Here is a 21,256-nt window from a genome sequence, read left to right as displayed (position 1 = left end):
CACTTCTCGACTATACACTACTGCACTGTAATGCACTATACACTAGTAACACTATACGATGTACTACCGCACACTACTACACTATCATACATTACTATACACTACACACTGCTATACATCACTATACACTACTACATTACTATGCACAGACTCTAGCTCTTCCTGGGGAATTGCCAGGCCAGCTGAGCGACATCGTCCCGCCAGCGTGTCCTGAGCCGGCCCCGGGGTCTTCGCCCAGAGCCGCTGATGTTAATAAGGAATCCTACTTCCACGTCGGGAGAATACGCTAATTACGAGACGTAATTTGCATACAGTTAATAGCTACTACGTATGGAGGTATTATTATGCCAATTCAAAACTGATAATCAATACAGTGGATTCTCGATTATCCGTGTGCGGTTTATCCGATTTGCGGATTAACAGTGCACCTGAGATTGGCATAAATGAAAAACTCGTGGATTTTCCATTAAGCACAAATCAATAATCTAGAAACAGTAATCCATTGTTAATCTTGGAAATTAATATTACAAGTCACATGCTTCAACCGAAGAAATATGTTGCTCCGGTTAATCTTAAATCCACGCAATCACCACTACAGTACAGTAGTTGCAATATCTTTACAACAGTGGGCGAAGTTTGATTGATGTTTATTGGCATGGCTCTGCTACAGTGAGGGGAAAAAGTATTTGATCCCCTGGTGATTTTGTACGTTTGCCCACTGACAAAGAAATGATCAGTCTATAATTTTAATGGTAGATTTATTTGAACAGTGAGAGACAGAATAACAACAACAAAATCCAGAAAAACGCATGTCAAAAATGTTATAAATTGATTTGCATTTTAATGAGGGAAACAAGTATTTGACCCCTCTGCAAAACATGACTTAGTACTTGGTGGCAAAACCCTTGTTGGCAATCACAGAGGTCAGATGTTTCTTGTAGTTGGCCACCAGGTTTGCACACATTTCAGGAGGAATTTTGTCCCACTCCTCTTTGCAGATCTTCTCAAAGACATTAAGGTTTCGAGGCTGACGTTTGGCAACTCGAACCTTCAGCTCCTTCCACAGATTGTCTATGGGATTAAGGTCTGGAGACTGGCTAGGCCACTCCAGGACCTTAATGTGCTTCTTCTTGAGCCACTCCTTTGTTGCCTTGGCCGTGTGTTTTGGGTCATTGTCATGCTGGAATACCCTTCCATGACCCATTTTCAATGCCCTGGCTGAGGGAAGGAGGTTCTCACCCAAGATTTGTCGGTACATAGCCCCGTCCATCGTCCCTTTCATGCGGTGAAGTCCCCTTAGCAGAAAAACACCCCCAAAGCATAATGTTTCCACCTCCATGTTTGACGGTGGGGATGGTGTTCTTGGGGTCATCGGCAGCATTCCTCCTCCTCCAAACACGGCGAGTTGAATTGATGCCAAAGAGCTCCATTTTGGTCTCATCTGACCACAACACTTTCACCCAGTTGTCCTCTGAATCATTCAGATGTCCATTGGCAAACTTCAGACGGGCATGTATACGTGCTTTCTTGAGCAGGGGGACCTTGCGGGCGCTGCAGGAGTTCAGTCCTTCACGGCGTAGTGTGTTACCAACTGTTTTCTTGGTGACTATGGTCCCAGCTGCCTTGAGATCATTGACAAGATCCTCCCGTGTAGTTCTGGGCTGATTCCTCACCGTTCTCATGATCATTGCAACTCCACGAGGTGAGATCTTGCATGGAGCCCCAGGCCGAGGGAGATTGACAGTTCTTTTGTGTTTCTTCCATTTGCGAATAATGGCACCAACTGTTGTCACCTTCTCACCAAGCTGCTTGGCGATGGTCTTGTAGCCCATTCCAGCCTTGTGTAGGTCTACAATCTTGTCCCTGACATCCTTGGAGAGCTCTTTGGTCTTGGCCATGGTGGAGAGTTTGGAATCTGATTGATTGCTTCTGTGAACTCCCTTTAAGAGTGTGCTCCTAATCTCAGCTCGTTACCTGTATAAAAGACACCTGGGAGCCAGAAATCTTTCTGATTGAGAGGGGGTCAAATACTTATTTCCCTCATTAAAATGCAAATCAATTTATAACATTTTTGACATGCGTTTTTCTGGATTTTTTTTGTTGTTATTCTGTCTCTCACTGTTCAAATAAACCTACCATTAAAATTATAGACTGATCATTTCTTTGTCAGTGGGCTAACGTACAAAATCAGCAGGGGATCAAATACTTTTTTCCCTCATCCAATTAGTGGGCCGAGTGTTCTGCGCAGAAGCAGCAAAGTGTTATTATCACTGAGCAAGCGCATCGATCGTTCTAAATCGCAAAAGAAACAATACAAATCGTTAGGTGTGCTTCATTTTGAGCGATTTCATGATTCTTTCAAACCTGTTCAAGCGAGTGTGTATGTACGTGTAATAAAGGACTCTTCAAACTCGTGCACGTCCACTGACACATTGCACCATTGTACCCCGCTCATGGTACCTAAAATTGTAAGCACTAACCCAGACACTCTTCTAACTATGCTAAAGCCTGTGTCTACAAAAGACGTTTTCGCTTTAATTGAATCACTTCCTTTGAAGTCATCTCCACTCGACGTGCTCCCAGGTTCCTTGTTCAAGCAATGTGCTCCGGAACTCGCCATCATGATCAGGAACATCGCAAATGCCTCCTTCTCTTCGGGGTGTTTTCCGTCCAACCTCAAATCTGGCCTGGTTTCTCCCTTGTTAAAGAAACCAAATCTAGATCCGGATGACCCATCTAGTTATCGTCCCATCACTAACCTCTCGAACCTCTCTAAACTCCTTGAACGACTAGCCCTCGCCCAGCTACAACCACACGTCACCTCCTCCGCAAACTACTGCAACTTCCAGTCAGCTTACCGTCAAAACTATTCCACAGAAACAGCACTCACTAGGGTGCTCGATGACATTTTAACGATCGTTGATTCCGGCTCAACTGTTGCACTTGTAAGTCTGGACATTTCGTCAGCCTTCGACACCATCAACCATTCGCTCCTTACTTCCCTCCTGAAATCCGACTTCGGTATATGCGGCTCAGCACTCAAGTGGATAGCTTCGTACCTTTCTGACCGGCAATCCTCAGTCAGGGTGGGCATGTCCACATCGCCTGAAACAAGAGCATTATGCGGGGTTCCCCAGGGCTCTGTTCTAGGTCCCCTGCTCTTCACAGCCTACACTTCCCCGATCGGCCGACTCATTGCAAGCTTCGGTGTTAAGCATCACTCATACGCGGATGACACGATTCTATTCACCGCCATCGATTCTAGCAATGCATCTGGATTCGAGAGGCTCTCGGAATGTACCACCGCCGTGCAACAATGGTTCACTGCACACAACCTAGCCCTTAATCCGAAAAAGTCAGTGGCCATCATGTTAGGTACCAAGCAACGTCTCAATTCAGCAGCACTCCCCACACACATACACATCTTCGGTCATAGCATCAAGTTCACCAACCACTTCAGCTACCACGGTGTCATCCTAGATTCAACTTTATCCTTCGACCGTCAAACCAACCATATCATCAGCTCATGTAACTTTCACCTGAAGGCTCTTAGACACATACGTCCTCTCATCTCTACTGAAATTGCCAACACTTTGGCATGTTGCATAGTTGGGTCTCGCCTTGACTATTGTAACTCCGTCCTTGTCCGGACCTCCGCTGGCAACCTAAGGAAGCTTAAAAGACTACAAAATAACCTAGCACGCGTCGTCATTGCCCACACTCATCCCCGCCTCGACTCACTAGCTCGTCTCCGCGCTCTCAACTGGCTCCCCATTGCCAGTAGGGTCACATACAAGACCGCCTGCCTCTGCCACAATGCCTTCATATCCGCCTGCCCGCCGTACCTTTCTTCATTACTGACAACTTGCAGCTCAGCACACGGCAGATGCCTGCGCAGCGCGACTCACGACCTCCTCTCAATACCAAGATCCAGGATGGTCATGTCTACGCGCCGCTTCTCGGTGGCAGCCCCAACAGTCTGGAACGATATCCCTCTGCACATTCGCAGCATCACCTCAATCGCCTCCTTCAAGAGACACTTAAAAACTCACCTCTACAATCATGCTTTTGAGCGACTCTGAGCTTGGCTCCGTGCCTCTGAGTTGCGGCCACTACGTCTGCAAATGTGCGCGCGTTACAAATTGTACTATTATTATTATTATTAGTGTAGGGCTCCGTTGTCCTTTATTCGGGTTCTTGTCTCTCTCGCCCCTGCGGCATCCTCGCTTAGACCCGCACCTCCTCCACCGTGCACCCTGCAGCCACACCGCTGCTCTGTGTGCCCCGCACACTCTGCTAGCTCTTCACGCCCGGCTAGCTTCCCACACTCCACTAGCTCTCCTCCGCTAGCTCTACTCCACTAACTCTATCCCACTAGCTCTGCTGTGCCCCACGTACACCGCTGGCCGACGGTGCCGTGGCCTCCCACCACGTGGCAATGGCGCCACCCTCTCGCCACTGCCCAGCGTGGCCTCCTCCTGTTTCCACTCCTTCTCAACTCCCAGATCGCTTCCGGTTCTCCCCCTAAATCCTCTCTCTCACGTGACCCTGACTCCTCCTTCTCCTCACGTGACCCAGACTCCGCCCCCTCTTTCCTTGCTCGCATTACATGACCCCCCCCCCTGATGAAAAACCCAGCCGTCCCCGGCTGCAACAGAACAAAATAATGCGAGCAAATTACAACCATCGGGCATCACCAGACAACGGAGATTATAACAACACAACAACAACAAGAACAACAATTAATGAAAGGAAAGGGACTTGGAACGCGTGCGGGTCGCCGGCCCATCCCGAATGGGAGGCGGCCCCCCCACAGACCGTGACCGCGACAGGGTTTTAAGAGCGGCGGGATCGGAACCACCCGCCGCTGTTGGAGGCCTGTCAATACCAAAGTCCCGTTCCCCAGAGAGACCCGTCGCCGGGGGCACCACCAGACGCCAGCGATCGTGCAACCCTTCCCTCCACATCAGCAACCCATCCCGGAGAGCGGCTCCCGGCGTCCCACCGGACAGCGGTCCCCCCGTCCCTTTCGCAGCCCGACCCCGCAAGGCCCCCAGCGACTCATCAAGCAATTGCTCGCGAATCCATACCGAGCGCGGCAGGTTCAAAACCCCATCAGCCGGTCTTGGGCATACGGGAGCTTCGGGCACCTCGACAGCTGACAAAACAGGCCGAGGGGGTTGCGGAACCCGCGTACACCTATTCGTACCCGAAGCACAAGCGCAAGGGGATCCCTGCGGCAATCTGGAGAGTACGTCTGCGTTCGCGTGACGCGACCCCTTCCGATACTGAATTTCGAACGAAAATTCCTGCAGGGTTTCCAACCATCGTGCCAATTGGCCAGACGGTTGGTCAACTCTCAGGGCATATTGCAAAGCCGTATTGTCCGTGCGAACAATAAACGTATAGATATGGCCGATATTGGCGGAGAAAATGCACAATAGCCAATAATTTGCGGTGAGTAACGCAGTAGCGGGTCTCTGCCAGAGACAGCACACGGCTACCGTAAGCTACTACGCGTTCAACGCCGCCCTTGGACTGTGACAGAACGGCCCCAATCCCGGTGTCACTAGCGTCAGTATCCAGAATAAAAGGCCAATCAAAATCTGGATAGTCCAACGTCGGTGCCGTCGCCAAATGATCGCGTAGGCCCTCAAACGCCGCTTCCTCCGTCGACCCCCAGCTGAACCTCCGGCCCTTCGCCGTAAGGAGGCGCAACGGCCTAGCGATCGTAGCAAAGTTCGGAACGAACCTGCGATAATATGAAGCGAACCCAACGAACCGACGTACGTCCCCCACTGTGGCCGGAGTCGGCCAGTTACGAATGCACGCCGTCTTCTCTGGGTCCGTGGCCACCCCGTCCGCACTGACTATGTGGCCCAAATAGCGCACGGATCGTTGCATTAGGTGACACTTCTTGGGCTTAAATTTCAAATTGGCGGAGCGCATCCTTGCAAACACCGCGTCCAATCTCTCCAGATGTTCCTCAAACGTGCGGCTGAAGATGATAACATCATCTAAATATATCAAACATGTCTCCCACTGCAGACCCGTTAACACAAGCTCCATCAGCCGCTGAAAAGTGGCAGAGGCAGCATTCAAGCCCATTGGAAGACAATTAAACTGAAATAAGCCCTGCGGCGTACGGAAAGCCATCTTTTCCCTCGAGGACTCGTCCAGGGGAAGCTGCCAGAATCCCGACAAGAGGTCAAGCGTAGAAAAAAACTTCGCCCCAGACAAGGCATCGAGGGAATCATCCATACGCGGCAGGGGGTACGCGTCTGCAACCGACACTTTATTCAACTTGCGAAAATCGACACAAAATCGCAATTTCCCATCCTTTTTCTTCACAAGGACCACCGGCGCGCCCCACGGACTGTTGGACGGGGAAATAATGTCAGCAGCCAGCATATCCTCCACTGCGCCGCGAACATGATCCCGCTCCGTCGGACTCAACTGATGCGGGTTCATTCGAATCGGAGCGGCATTCTCCGTATCAATATGGTGGGAGAGCAAGGAGGTGCGTCCCAAGTCGAAATCGTCCGAACTAAAAACGTCGGAATACCTTTTCAACAGCGCGCGAAGCGCGGACCGTTGGTCCCCAGTCAAAGACGCGTTTTCCCGGCACAACTCGGCAATCCATCGATCATCCTGCGCCGTGGAGGCCGAGAATCCCCCTACAAGGCCCCGGCAATCCCGGTCGTCATGGGCCGTGAAAGCCGTTGTAGCGTGAGCCATAACCGTTCCGGCTGGTACACTAACATTATCCGCGCTTCCGTTCAACACTTGTAAAAACGGAGGCTGACCCGGGCGGACAATCGTCTGTGCCCCGACCAGCGTCGAGCCACCCGTTATAGCCGTGGACGGCGATAACAACACACCCGCCGCTCCCTCAATGCCAGGCACCAGTTTCCGATACCGCAACGGAATAAGCATCTGCGAATCAGGTGGAATATCAACAGATACCTCGGACAGCGCCTGTACCTGGCAGACAGGAGCAGACTGGCCCCAGGGCGACGGCAAGAATTACATTTTCCGACACCCCGGTAATTCAATACAATTGTGATCTACCCTTATTTGAATGGGCATTTTTGCCAGGAAATCGGTCCCCAACAAACAGGGCACCACGAGGGACCTGGAAATCAACACGGTCCCTGAAGCCGACACCCCCCCCAATCGATATGCTGGCGTCCACCTGGCCCACAATGCCCATACTTCCCCCATTCGCCGCTATGCAAGAGTCATAAACCGGTCGCTCCCGCCCCAGCGGAATGGCTAGGAGATGGAAAATCACGTCGGAGATAATAGTCGCGGACGCACCTGAGTCCACGAAAATACGCACATCGACCCCTTGGATCGAACCAGGCACAGTGGACGACCCAGTAGCAGCCGCCACCACCCTCCATGCCAATTTCCGCCACTGCGTCAGCGAGCGACACGGGTCAATCACCGCCCCCCCCATTATTAATGGCACACGGACCACGCGGCGATGGTGATGCATGAGATGACAGGCCTTGCCGGATGTCTGATGCGTACCGACTTGCCTGTCGTGGATGGTCCTGCCGCGTCGCGTCCGTGGCCGAGGCCTCCTGCTGGGGCGGCCGCAGAATGCGAGCCCAGCATTCTCTGGCGAAGTGACCCTTACGGCCGCAGCGGAAACACGCCAAGTCGGTTCGCCGTGCAGCACCCCCTCTGTCTTGGCGCTCCCGTGCCGGAGCGCAACCCCGCTCCCTCTCGAGCAGGCCACTGGGTGGATGCCGCCATCAACTCCTCAGGACCCCTGTCATCTCGAACGTAGACAGCCTTCTTCGGGTCCCACCCTGTCGCACCGCCTTCGACGGTGGGGCCCCCCATCCAAGCCGACACCTGTTTCCACCGTCAAAGGTTAAATTGGGCATCCAGGCACTTAGCCACCGCCCGGGACGTTAACTTATCGTGCCCGCACACCGGCATGGGGATTCCCAAGTCCCTGAATAACTCTAACATCTTTCCCAATATCAGGGGTTCCAACAAATCGGGCTCCGTCTCCGGATACGCGGCCATAGCTAGCTCCATCACGGCGCCCCTGAATGCCACCGGCGATTCTTCAGGTGCCCGTTGCCGCTGCACGAACCTACGATAAGCATCGTCCGGGGGCTCATACGCCTCCGCCATTTCTTTAAACACCCCCTGTAGCGTCCTCTTCTTTTCGGCCTTGATGGAGCGGAAGAACCTGACGGACTCATCGTCAAGAAGCGTTGGCAGGACCTCCAAGGCTTCCGCATCCGTCCATTTCGCGGATCGTACAGCCGCTTGAAAACGGCAGACGAATGCGCTCCAATCTCTGCCGATGGAGAACTCTTTCACAGTCGTTAGACGATGGCTGCGGGTCCCCGCTCCGCCGTCTTCTGTCGATGGTGATTTGTACGGCAGCGACAAGATGGCGTCACTCCGCAACGTGTTCAAAATGGCGGCTCCCCGCGGTGGAGGCAGCAAGATGGCGGCTTCCCGCGGTGGAGGCAGCAAGATGGCGGCTTCCCGCCGTTCCTCCCCAGCCACGCCCAAGATGGCGGTTTCGTGCCGCGTGTTGGAGAGGGCTGACAGCGTCGGCAAGGCCCCAGTCGAATGGTCCCCACTTGGCCTCCCCGAACTCGTCGTGGGCGTCACAAGGGTGCATAACTGCGTTACAACAGCCTTCAGCGACTCAAGTTGGGCCGCCACGTGTCGCCATCCTTCGTCGGCGTCCACCAACGCGGACAAACCTGCTGAGCCGGTAACATCCTGCACCCCCGGCGCGTCGCTCGTCCCTGCGTCGCCTCCTTCTTCCATCGTTGGCAGCGCCACCGCCGGAGGAAGATCATCTTCAGAAGATGGTGCAGAAGATGGTGCAGGGATGTTCTTTCTTCTGAGCTGTTTTGACATGCCGTTTCACTTCCGACACCAATGTAATAAAGGACTCTTCAGACAGTGTAAGGTCTCCGTTGTCCTTTATTCGGGTTCTTGTCTCTCTCGCCCCTGCGGCGTCCTCACTCAGACCCGCACCTCCTCCACCGTGCACCCTGCAGCCACACCGCTGCTCTGTGTGCCCCGCACACTCTGCTAGCTCTTCACGCCCGGCTAGCTTCCCACACTCCACTAGCTCTCCTCCGCTAGCTCTACTCCACTAACTCTATCCCACTAGCTCTGCTGTGCCCCACGTACACCGCTGGCCGACGGTGCCGTGGCCTCCCACCACGTGGCAATGGCGCCACCCTCTCGCCACTGCCCAGCGTGGCCTCCTCCTGTTTCCACTCCTTCTCAACTCCCAGATCGCTTCCGGTTCTCCCCCTAAATCCTCTCTCTCACGTGACCCTGACTCCTCCTTCTCCTCACGTGACCCAGACTCCGCCCCCTCTTTCCTTGCTCGCATTACATATGGACTGTTGTAATAAAGCAAGATTAATACATTCTTTACTACAAATTGTTGTTTTGTTCAGAGACGAGGCTCTAAAGAAAGCTGTCTCTGGTGTGGACCAATCAGTTTCAAAAACAATGCATATACTGTCAGAGCATGATTCCTTGCAAAAGGTTTCAGTTTGGTGTTTAAACATCTTAACACCTGTTTTGTTGCCAGAAAAAAGGGGAAAACCTATTCGTATATTTTTACATTGGCAAAGGAGGTCCCATGATGTTTTGTTCATTAACAAACTCACTTTGTTCACTCAAACACAATTTATACCTCGACTTAAAGCTTTTGTGACTGCAGGAATTCATATTCTTTGGGTCTTTCGATAAAGTCACGTCAATAGGTGATTTTCTTTGAACCTATCTACATGACTTGACCGAAAGAACAAAATAATACAATTTGTAACGATATTAGTGGTTTTTGGCATGGAGAGTAGCGGAAAATAGTGACATTCTTGGATTATCCGAGATTTTGAATTATCTGTAGTGACATAAATGGTGTCACTACTGTAGTGAGTACCGAGTGAAGAGTGGTACTGTATGCGTGGTGCCGCTCTCTGGTACCAGTGTGAGCATGGCACGGAATGGCTCACTAGAGGGCAGGGTCTGGGTGTCACTGAGGTCGGGTCAGGACATGATATCCTGGGTGAACCCGAGAGCGCACGTGACTGCACGAGGGGGCAAGGGGACCCCCAAATGGGATTGTGAGGGTCACGTGATGTGGACCCAGGGTCCCGCCCGAAGGATGTGGAAGGGGGCGTGGGCAGAGCCGGCCACGCCAGAGCGGCTATAAGCCAAATCCCGAGAGGGAGCGCGGCTGTTCTGGTGGGTCAACTCTGAGAATGAAGCCGCCATCTACGATGTTCGGTCTCCGCTCGTGGACCAGGCAGCCTGTTAGCTATCCCTTCGAGTGTTAGTTAGTTAGTTAGGAGCGGTGGTGACCACCCTATGTCGTTATCCTGTTACAGTTAAACGTTACCTGTTGTGTTAGTTCAAGTGTGCACCTCAATAGAACCCACTAAATATCCACGCCGATATTTGCCGTCATTACCGCGGATAATCGAGAGTCTACTGCATATACAATTTTCATCCGACCCCATAGTGTAAAAGTGCACTCTTCAAATTCTTAACAAATACAACGAGTCCTCGTTTAACGCGATATATGTGTGGTGCCACAGCGACGGGGCCGCTCTGCCGAGCCAGGGAGCCGCCCGGCTTCCCCACCGCACTTCCCCCCATCACCCCCCCCACATAAGCACGCACCCGCACCCACGTAGGGCCTCGTGGTCGGGTCACCTACCCTGAGTTTTCACCCGAGGGCCCCCTCGGGGGGTTACCCCACGGTTTCTCAGGGCCAGGGAATTTGACAGGACCCTTCCCAGGCCAAGTAACACTGCGACGCCGTGGGCGGATTGGAGATCGCACGACCACGGCGAGCTCAGAGAGCCCCGCAGTTAGAAACGCATACAAACACAAACAGGGGACAGCATGAATAGCGGGACCGCATGGGCTCTGGCGGATAGTCATGGAAGGTTGGGATGGTTGCACTTGAGCGCGCAGGCACAATTGTTGGGGAGGGTAAACGATTAAGCTGAAGGTATGAATAGATCGGGAGAGGGGAGGCGCGCGGGGAGCCATGCACAGCTTCCCACGACGGGCCTTTGTGATGGACACCGCCGCATGAACCTCGATGATGGGGGCCTGCGTGAGAAAGGGATTGATTGGAATTTGCGCCGCGCAGGTTGAGCATTAATTAGCAGATCAAAAGCGCCCGGAACCGCCGTGCGCGGGCTCGAGGTGCACGAGCCCATTGTTCAGCGCAACATCCCTTTGAGGTAGGGAGGATAAATAGGGGGGCGCAAAGGGGAAATTTTTCTTCTCTCCAGGCCAGCGGACCAGCAGCAGCCCCAGCCAGCGACCCGGACGTCCGTGCGACGCATCGAGGTGCGCTGTTAGCGCAGAGAGCAGCGAACCTCCGCGGGCAACAAACAGTGAGTGGGGAGGTGAAGTAGGGTAGCGTAAGCCAATAAATAGGGAATAGGTACAGGTTTGGGTGGAATAGGCCAGCCTCGTCGACTCACTGATTCAACATCAATTCGCAGGTAGCATATAATAAATCATTAATAGCGAAGCGTGGTCTCGCGTGATCTTGTCGTGCAGTGTGAGCGTGTGGGTGCGCGTGTGTACGCAGTGATTCTGTAGTGCTGCGGCTCGCCTCGGGGGAGCGCTGCGCAGCGCGGTGCGAGAGTGGGTGTCGCGTGTGCTCACTCCGTGTGTGATACAGGTGCGCGATCGTAACTTGAGTAGTCAGTGTGGAGTTGGAGTGCACGAAGCGGTGTGTGTGTGTGTGCATACGTTCGTTACGTGTCGGATACGGATGCGCATTGGTAACGTGCCGCACAGGGCTATACTGCGAGCACGGCGTTTGATTGATGATGATGTGCGCACGTATGCTCGCAGCGTGGGAGCGCGGCGCGAGGCTGTAACAGTAGGGGCGTCGCGTTCGAATGCCGGCGAAACCGTAGCGGGTAATTGGGAGGTGGGGTAACGTAAACGGAATAGGGGATGCAGGCGGGAGGGACCCCGGGGGCCAACGGCCCCCACAAATTGGTGTCAGAAGTGGGATGGACCCCCGCGTTACCTCACGCTAAAATAAGACTAATATTTACTGGCCGGGTGGCCCCTTCATGGAAGGCATTCGCCCGCAATCTCTTAGGGGCCAAGGAAATTAATGGATGGACGGACGCGCAGGCAGTACGTCAACTTAATATGAATCTTGATGGGCGGGCAGCCGTTTTTGTAGAAGCGTTACCCGCGAGCGCACAGACACAGCTAGAGGAGCTGATGCGCCGACTCGATCAGCGTTTTGGCACGCGTGACGAGGAGGAAGCAAAATCGGCCTTAGAGGCGCGCCGTCGCCAACCTGGCGAGGATCTACGTGATTACGCCGAGGATGTGCGTGAGTTAACAAAGATTGCACGCCCGGGGTACGCAACTGATGTTATTGAGGAACTGGCCGCCGAGAAAATCCAGCGGTACCTGTCTCGCACGGCGTGGTGGCAGCCAGACATGAGCTGCCCACGTCTTCCCTTTAACGCCCTTGTCGAGCGCGCACGTAAGTGTGAAAGAATTCACAGCGAACGTGCGCAGCTCCGGGGGCTGGGACGAGAGCGCGCCATTGCGAGCCTGCTCTCGGAAGACGAGGAGGAGGAACAGGAGCTCGCGAGGACGGTAAGGGGCCGGGAACGAGAGCCTCCAGTGTCCCGCGAGACAACCCCGGGATGGGTAGCCGGGTTACAGGCTGGCATGGGAGATATGATAACCCAAGTAGACGATAAAATGAGCCGAAATATGGCCAAGCTACAGTCTACCATTGAGACTGAGATGGGGGAACTACGCTCGACCGTAGGGGGGCTGGCCGGGAGGGTGTCCCAATTAGAGTCCGATTTGGGACAACTGCGTACTGGGGGAGGGAGAGGGAGCGGACAGGGAACCCGCTACGGAACCGCCCCCCCTCCCCGGGCATGTTATGTGTGCGATCGCCGAGGGCATCTAGTGAGGGACTGTCCGCAGATCGCCCGCGCTAGAAACGCGCCGGGGTTAAAACCCCAACGCCCCCTAGAGAGTGGACCATCTGGGGGTGCAATCGAAGCGGTCCCGATGCAAAAAGACGGTAATAATGGCGAGCGAGTGATCCATAAACAGGTTACAACGACAACACCCAAGGGCGCGGGGACCTCGGGCAATTGGCTGCGGGAGCTGGTGGCAGGGATAACGGGAGCCACGTCGCTGGTGGCAGGGATAACGGGAGCCACGTCGCTGGTGGAAGGCCAGGTGAACGGGCAGCGCACCCGGATCCTGCTGGACACGGGCGCCGTGGCCTCTCTCCTGAGCGCCGCGCACTGCAGCATGCTCGGGGTGGACGTGGGCTGCCTGCAGGCCCCGGATCGCGCGCTGCACACGGCAAGCGGAGCCGGGATGGGGTTGCTGGGGAAGGTCTCCCTCGAGGTCCGTCTAGGAAACCAGGTGTGCACACAGGAATTCTACGTTTCGAGGGTGTTGTGCCACGAGTGCATTGCAGGAACGGACCTCCTGGAAAAGTTGGGACTTAACATACAGCCCCGGCAACGATGCGCTACGGTGGAGGGCAGCGGGGAGCGGATTCCGTTCCTAGGACAGGAGCCGAATCGCCCACGCTTCACACCCGTGGCCGCTACGCTGGTGTCGGCCGTCACCATCGGGCCTCTCGCCGAGATGCTGATGCCAGTGGCAACCCTCTCCACCGACCCAACCCACCGACCATCGGGCGAGGTAATGCTGACTCCTCACCCGGAGTTGGCATCGCGATACGGGGTGGTAGGGTCAGCCACACTGGTAAACGCAGATGGGGGCCGGCTGTTTATACGTGTGTTTAACCCACACAGTACCCCGGCAATGATACGACGACGCACCCCGGTAGCCACCGTACACCCCCTGCACGCTCGCCACTCGAACGACTCGGTGTTCGCACTCTGGGCGGAGGACCCTGGCCGTCCCGAGGACAGCCAGGATCTGGCCTGGCGGGTCGGCCCGACCCCCCGAGCCGAGATTGTTCCACTGCAGGATGCGTTACATGTGCCTTGGGCAGCCTTACCTAAGGGGGAGGCCGATCAGCTGCGCGGGTTATTGCGGGAGTACGCCGACGTGTTCAGTGAGCACGATTCGGACGTGGGCCGGACCGACCTGGTCAAGCACCAAATTGACACAGGTGCAGCCCGACCCATCAAACTCCCCGCATACCGAGTGGGCGCGCCTGAACGGACCCAGATCAAAGAGGCAGTCACGGATATGCTACGCGATAACATAATCCAGCCCTCCGCGAGCCCTTGGTCTGCCCCGGTGGTACTGGTAACGAAAAAGGACGGATCGACTCGGTTCTGCGTTGATTACCGAAAATTGAACGCAGTCACCCTCGGCGACGCTTTTCCCATCCCACGCATCGACGACACCTTCGACAGTCTCGCAGGAGCGCGGTATTTTTCCACCCTCGATCTGGCGTCCGGTTACTGGCAGGTGGAGATGACGGAGTAGGATCGGCCAAAAACAGCATTCACCACCCCGATGGGCCTGTTTGAGTTTCGAGTGTTGCCGTTCGGACTCACTAACGCGCCCGCGACGTTCCAGCGGTTGATGGAGCTGGTGATGCGGGGCTTGCAGTGGGAACAGTGCCTGATTTACCTGGACGACGTAATAGTGTTCAGTAGGTCGCTGTCCGAACACTGGTCCAGGCTGCGCGAAGTATTCCAGCGACTGCGAGCAGCCCATCTCAAGCTCAAGCCGCGTAAGTGTTACATTGCGCAGCGCGAGGTGGGGTACCTCGGACACCGAGTCAGCGAGGCAGGGGTGAGCACCGATCCCGAGAAGGTGCGTGCCGTAGTGGATTGGCCGCGGCCGAGGAACCTGACGGAGATCAGGTCATTCTTGGGACTCGCCACTTATTACCGTCGATTTGTAAAGGGATTCAGTGAGATTGCACGCCCCCTCACCCAACTCACCTCCCCTAAGAACCCCTATCAGTGGTCGGAGGCCTGCCAGACGGCTTTCACCACACTCAAAGACCACCTCACCCACACCCCCACCTTGGCTTTCCCAGATTTCACCACCGATTTTATTTTGGACACTGACGCCTGCAGCAGTGGGCTGGGCGCGGTGCTGTCGCAAGTGCAGGGTGGGACGGAGCGGGTCATCGCGTACGCCAGTCGGACCCTGAGCGGGGCCGAGCTGAACTATTGCGTAACCCGTCAGGAACTGTATGCCGTGATTTTCGCGTGTAAACAGTTCCGACCGTACTTGAACGGCAGGAGATGTCGTGTGCGCACCGATCATTATGCACTGCAGTTCCTCCTTACATTCAAGGAACCGCGGGGGCAGATGGCTCGATGGCTGGCGCAGCTGCAGGAGTACAACCTGCAGATAGAGTACCGAGCGGGACGGACACACGCGAACGCGGACGCCTTGTCAAGGCGGCCCGCGGTGCGCGCTGAGACGAGGGAGGGAGACACCTGCCCGTGCTTCACGGGGGGACGCTGCCGACAGGCAGCAGAACCCAAGGAGCGCGCGGAAACTAAACTCCCCCCCCCGAGAGAGAGTGCGGTGTGCGCCGCAGGAACCCCTGCAGAAGGAGCCCGGGGACAGACGGATCATCCCACCCCAACCGGGCGGATCCAAGAGGATGTCGGCTGCGCCTTCCCGGGCTTGGACGACGAGCAGCTGCGACAAACCCAGCAGCGGGATCGGGATCTGGCGGCGGTGGAGGCGGCACTGCGAGAGAAGAAGGATGCACTACCAGGGCCCTGGAGCGGTTTGTATGCCCGGTTGTGTGTAGAAAACGGGGTGGTGAGGGAACTGGCCGACGCTGGGCAGCCGGGGTGCATCTGCGTTCCCGCCCATGTGCGACCCCAACTACTACGACTGGTACACGACCACCCGCTCGGGGGCCATGATGGGGAACGGCGCACCCGGGAGACTCTGCGTCGCCAGTATCTCTGGCCTAAATTGGCGCAAGATGTGGCCGCCTGGGTGCAGGGCTGCCGGGCCTGCCAGCAGTGTGGGCATAAGCCGGCGAGGTACCAGGTACCCCTGAGGCCGTTCCGAGTCAGTCGGACGAATCAGTTGGTCGGAATCGACCTGCAGGGGCCCTTTCCGCGATCCCACCGGGGCAACCGATATATTCTCGTAGCGGTGGAGTACTTCACCCGCTACCCCGTGGCGGTGGCTATCTCGGATAAAACAGCCCTCGTAGTGGCCCGGGCCTTCGTGGAAAACGACGTACTTAAGTGCGGGATCCCCGAACGAGTCATTACCGACCAGGGTAGTGAATTCGAGGCCAAACTATTCCAGGCACTGTGCCGAGAGTTCGGGATCCAGAAGGACCGAACCACGGCGTATCACCCCCAGGCGAACGGGATGGTAGAGAGGATGAACCAGACTCTGGCCGGGAAGCTTAAACGCATGGCGGCCGCGAATCAACAGGACTGGGACGAACACCTCCCCTATGCCCTGTTCGCCTACACCACCGCCGTTCACACATCTACAGGACAGACCCCGTTCCTAATGATGTTTGGTCGCGAGTCTCGCCTGCCCGCAGATCTGCTGTTCGGTGTCCCTCCGCCGCAACGGGAGGAAGGGAGCCACCCCGTGGAGCACTTGCTGGAGACCCTGCGAGGGGGCAGGGGCCGAGCCTACCCGCACGGAGAGGCCGCGCACCAGCGGCAAGAGCAGGGCGCCCGACCCCGCATGGAGCCCCCCTTCTACACTGCGGGCTCCGAGGTGTGGCTGTACACTCCCCGCGTCGGTGCCGGACAGGTGGGGAAGCTGACCACCTACTGGCGAGGACCCTGGATTGTGAGACGGCAGATCTCACCATGGACGGTGCTGATTCAGGGAGGAGAGAGGGGCCGGGAGATGGTGGTCAACATCCGCCGACTGAAGCCGTGGTGAGCAGCCCCCGAGGGGGGGGAGCCCCGCCGTCCAAGTACCCCGAAACCCCGGGGTCCCCCCACCCCCCGTGCCCGGGGGCCTCGCGCAGTATATGGGCCCCACGGAGCCCCGGGCTCCGAGGGGCCCCGGGCGGGGCCGGGGGCAACGAGGACGGCGACCCTTAAACCCCACCGCCTCTGAGTTTGTTCCCCAGCCCGTAGGTGCCAGAGGCCAAGGGGAGCCGTTGGAATGGAGGAGGAGACGGAGCCGCCACCCCCGAGGCCAGCCACAAAGGCCGGGCGAATCCCGCGGACCCCGCGGCGATACCTCGTGGGGGCAACCCAGGCGAGGTGCTCCAGTCAACCCGGGACAGGGACTGGCACCCCGGGGGGCTATGTGGTGCCACAGCGATGGGGCCGCTCTGCCGAGCCAGGGAGCCGCCCGGCTTCCCCCACCGCACTTCCCCCCATCACCCCCCCCACATAAGCACGCACCCGCACCCACGTAGGGCCTCGTGGTCGGGTCACCTACCCTGAGTTTTCACCCGAGGGCCCCCTCGGGGGGTTACCCCACGGTTTCTCAGGGCCAGGGAATTTGACAGGACCCTTCCCAGGCCAAGTAACACTGCGACGCCGTGGGCGGATTGGAGATCGCACGACCACGGCGAGCTCAGAGAGCCCCGCAGTTAGAAACGCATACAAACACAAACAGGGGACAGCATGAATAGCGGGACCGCATGGGCTCTGGCGGATAGTCATGGAAGGTTGGGATGGTTGCACTTGAGCGCGCAGGCACAATTGTTGGGGAGGGTAAACGATTAAGCTGAAGGTATGAATAGATCGGGAGAGGGGAGGCGCGCGGGGAGCCATGCACAGCTTCCCACGACGGGCCTTTGTGATGGACACCGCCACATGAACCTCGATGATGGGGGCCTGCGTGAGAAAGGGATTGATTGGAATTTGCGCCGCGCAGGTTGAGCATTAATTAGCAGATCAAAAGCACCCGGAACCGCCGTGCGCGGGCTCGAGGTGCACGAGCCCATTGTTCAGCGCAGCATCCCTTTGAGGTAGGGAGGATAAATAGGGGGGCGCAAAGGGGAAATGTTTTCTTCTCTCCAGGCCAGCGGACCAGCAACAGCCCCAGCCAGCGACCCGGACGTCCGTGCGACGCATCGAGGTGCGCTGTTAGCGCAGAGAGCAGCGAACCTCCGCGGGCAACAAACAGTGAGTGGGGAGGTGAAGTAGGGTAGCGTAAGCCAATAAATAGGGAATAGGTACAGGTTTGGGTGGAATAGGCCAGCCTCGTCGACTCACTGATTCAACATCAATTCGCAGGTAGCATATAATAAATCATTAATAGCGAAGCGTGGTCTCGCGTGATCTTGTCGTGCAGTGTGAGCGTGTGGGTGCGCGTGTGTACGCAGTGATTCTGTAGTGCTGCGGCTCGCCTCGGGGGAGCGCTGCGCAGCGCGGTGCGAGAGTGGGTGTCGCTTGTGCTCACTCCGTGTGTGATACAGGTGCGCGATCGTAACTTGAGTAGTCAGTGTGGAGTTGGAGTGCACGAAGCGGTGTGTGTGTGTGTGCATACGTTCGTTACGTGTCGGATACGGATGCGCATTGGTAACGTGCCGCACAGGGCTATACTGCGAGCACGGCGTTTGATTGATGATGATGTGCGCACGTATGCTCGCAGCGTGGGAGCGCGGCGCGAGGCTGTAACAGTAGGGGCGTCGCGTTCGAATGCCGGCGAAACCGTAGCGGGTAATAGGGAGGTGGGGTAACGTAAACGGAATAGGGGATGCAGGCGGGAGGGACCCCGGGGGCCAACGGCCCCCACATATGCGCTCCTGAAAAGGCCTTCTTGAAACGAAAACAATGTCCCCATAAATTATGCTGCAAATTTTGGCGAGATACGATGTACGCACACACAGTAAGATGGTGGACAAATAATAGCCGAGGGTAAGCGGCCGGGTTTCTGTATCATTCCGCGAAACTGTATCATACCACTCGGTCACACAGCGCCAACGTCGTCCTTCGTCAACCTCTCAGAAACCGCGTGATAACGGTGCACGTTCCGCGTTGTGTGAAAAGGGTTCCCGAATGGAAGAACCGCGTTATAGCTAAAACGCGTTGTGTGAACACCGTGCATTAAGCGAGGTATTGCCGTATAGGAATTGGGGTTTATAAGGAAACTGACTATTTTACTTGACATATTTTACCCATGTGTAAGAAAAAAAAGGGCATTTTCCTTCAATTCTATCCCAGTTATGCTATCAGTTTATTGTCATGAGACAAAACAATTGTGAGAGAAAGCTTCATAGTTCACCCGGTTCCTCCTGCCAGTATAAAATATCTATGGCGAAGTGACCATGACCCATGCCATTCTTGCAACCTGAGACTATTCTGGTCTCTTGAGTTGAACGCCTGGTTAAACAAATACACTTGACATTCTAATATCCCGTGCAGGAATACAAATCTTAATGTTCGACAATGGCCCACGGAAGTGGATATCACAGAGATACCGCACCTCCGAGAGCAGTTGGCTCCATACGGTGCGAAAAAAGTTCTACATATCCCTGAAAGTGACCTCTGGTTTATAGAGTAAAGGGGCAGCACTCACCCTGCCCCTTTGCCATATCAGAGCAATGTTCATCGTATGCCAGTCAAACAAACACAATACGGTAGAACCTTGCCCCAACGCGGCTTTATCGAATGTGTGTTTCAGCTATGCCAGTACAATACACGCTTTACCCAATAAGTTATGTTTTCCCGAACATGGGGGTGATGTTTTGGCTGCATGCGGTTAGTATGTTGAACTTCTTTTGTACTGTGCATAGCCAACCGTGCTACTCGGAGGTGCGAGGGAAGGACAACAAACTAAACACAAAATCAGTTATAAATAAATGCGTTATCAAACTAGATGATTTAAAAGTGCAGAGCTCCAGTGGCTTCCTAATATCCAAATGAAGCGCGTTCCATACAGCCGCAGAAGCACATTTGAAAGCTCACGATGCAGGAACCGTCTTTGTGAGATGGTTCCTGCGAGGACGATCGGACTTTGCATGATAGTTTATGCTCTTTGAAGAGATCAGCCAAGTATTGTGGTCCATTTACTAAGATTCTCAGCTGCGCTTCAAAAGGTAGTGTCACGAGAGTGCTGCATCCGTTGGAATGTGGGAATTAATCGATCAAGAACGCTTAATTTACCATGTATGCTTTTGCGTGTGTTTTAAGTATGTTTTCGTGTGATAATGTGAGAAACTCGCACACGTTGCCGCATGCCATTCAGTCGTCGAGAACGTTAGTCATACGGACGCCTAGATGGCAAATCGTTAACGTTCAAGGAACCGTGACGTGCACAGACAGACAACACCAAGTACGCCAAACTCGGGCAATGATTGGTTCATGAAGATGTGGACGAATGGAGAGCGAGGTTCGGAGATTCAGTGTTAGGGGCGAGCGCTGGACGGGGGTTTTGTGTCGAGGTGAAATTGAAAAATAAAGTGTGTACACACAACACATGGAGAACGACCCAGCATATCCTTTAGTACAAGGGCATACATCATGTAGAATTAATTAAACAAAAGAGGGAGTGATAATTTTGGACCCAGGAACGTAACCGTTTTCCCATAAGGTCTTTTGGTTTTGCCCAACGCATTTTCCAGGAACCTAACCCCTTATGTGTAGTGACTGGGAATGTCACTGTGTGGTGCCGGGCCTGTGAGGCCACGGCGGGATGGACACTGTTGTGTGTACACCCCGAACATGGGGTGTAGTAACAGCCCTAGTGGGGGCTTTGGTGTGCACTGGTTAAGCGCGGTGGCACCACGCACAGCGTGCGGTGCGGGCTCCCGTTGAGAGATCGAGAGTGTGTCAGCCACCTCGAGTTACGTTGGGGGCATGATACTCTGGCTGATCTGGGGACATGTGACCGGATGATACTGGAGGGGGGCCACCGGTGGAGGGGGCCAATGGGTGGTCACATGATCCGGGAAGAACTCTCGAGAGCCTTTGGGCAAGGGCGAGAGAGATCGAGGTGGGCGGGGTGAGAGGCGGAGCCAGCCCGGGCCGATATAAGGCCATGTGAGGGGCTCGGGGTTCTTACTGTTGGAGAGGCAGGAGATCCACGTCAAGCTTGAGGAAGCCTCCAGCCACGCGGTCCAGGACCCAGCTTGTGGTCCGGACCGGGATAGTTGAACCGTGTATAGTTCCGCCGTAGCGTGGTTAGTTGGGTGGTCACCACGCGAGAGTGTGTTGTGCGAATAGTTAATACACGGGTTGCTCCTAAGACAACGTCTGCGACTCAGTTGGACTCACTACATATGTATTCCTTCCCAGAGATATAAAATTGCACAGATTAAGTGCACACTATGCAA

The sequence above is a fragment of the Lethenteron reissneri genome, chromosome 19 (assembly GCF_015708825.2).
Source record: "Lethenteron reissneri isolate LAM-NWPU_2019-01 chromosome 19, ASM1570882v1, whole genome shotgun sequence".
NCBI classification, from domain to species: Eukaryota; Metazoa; Chordata; class Hyperoartia; order Petromyzontiformes; family Petromyzontidae; genus Lethenteron; species Lethenteron reissneri.
Note: the sequence above shows the minus strand (reverse complement) of the source record.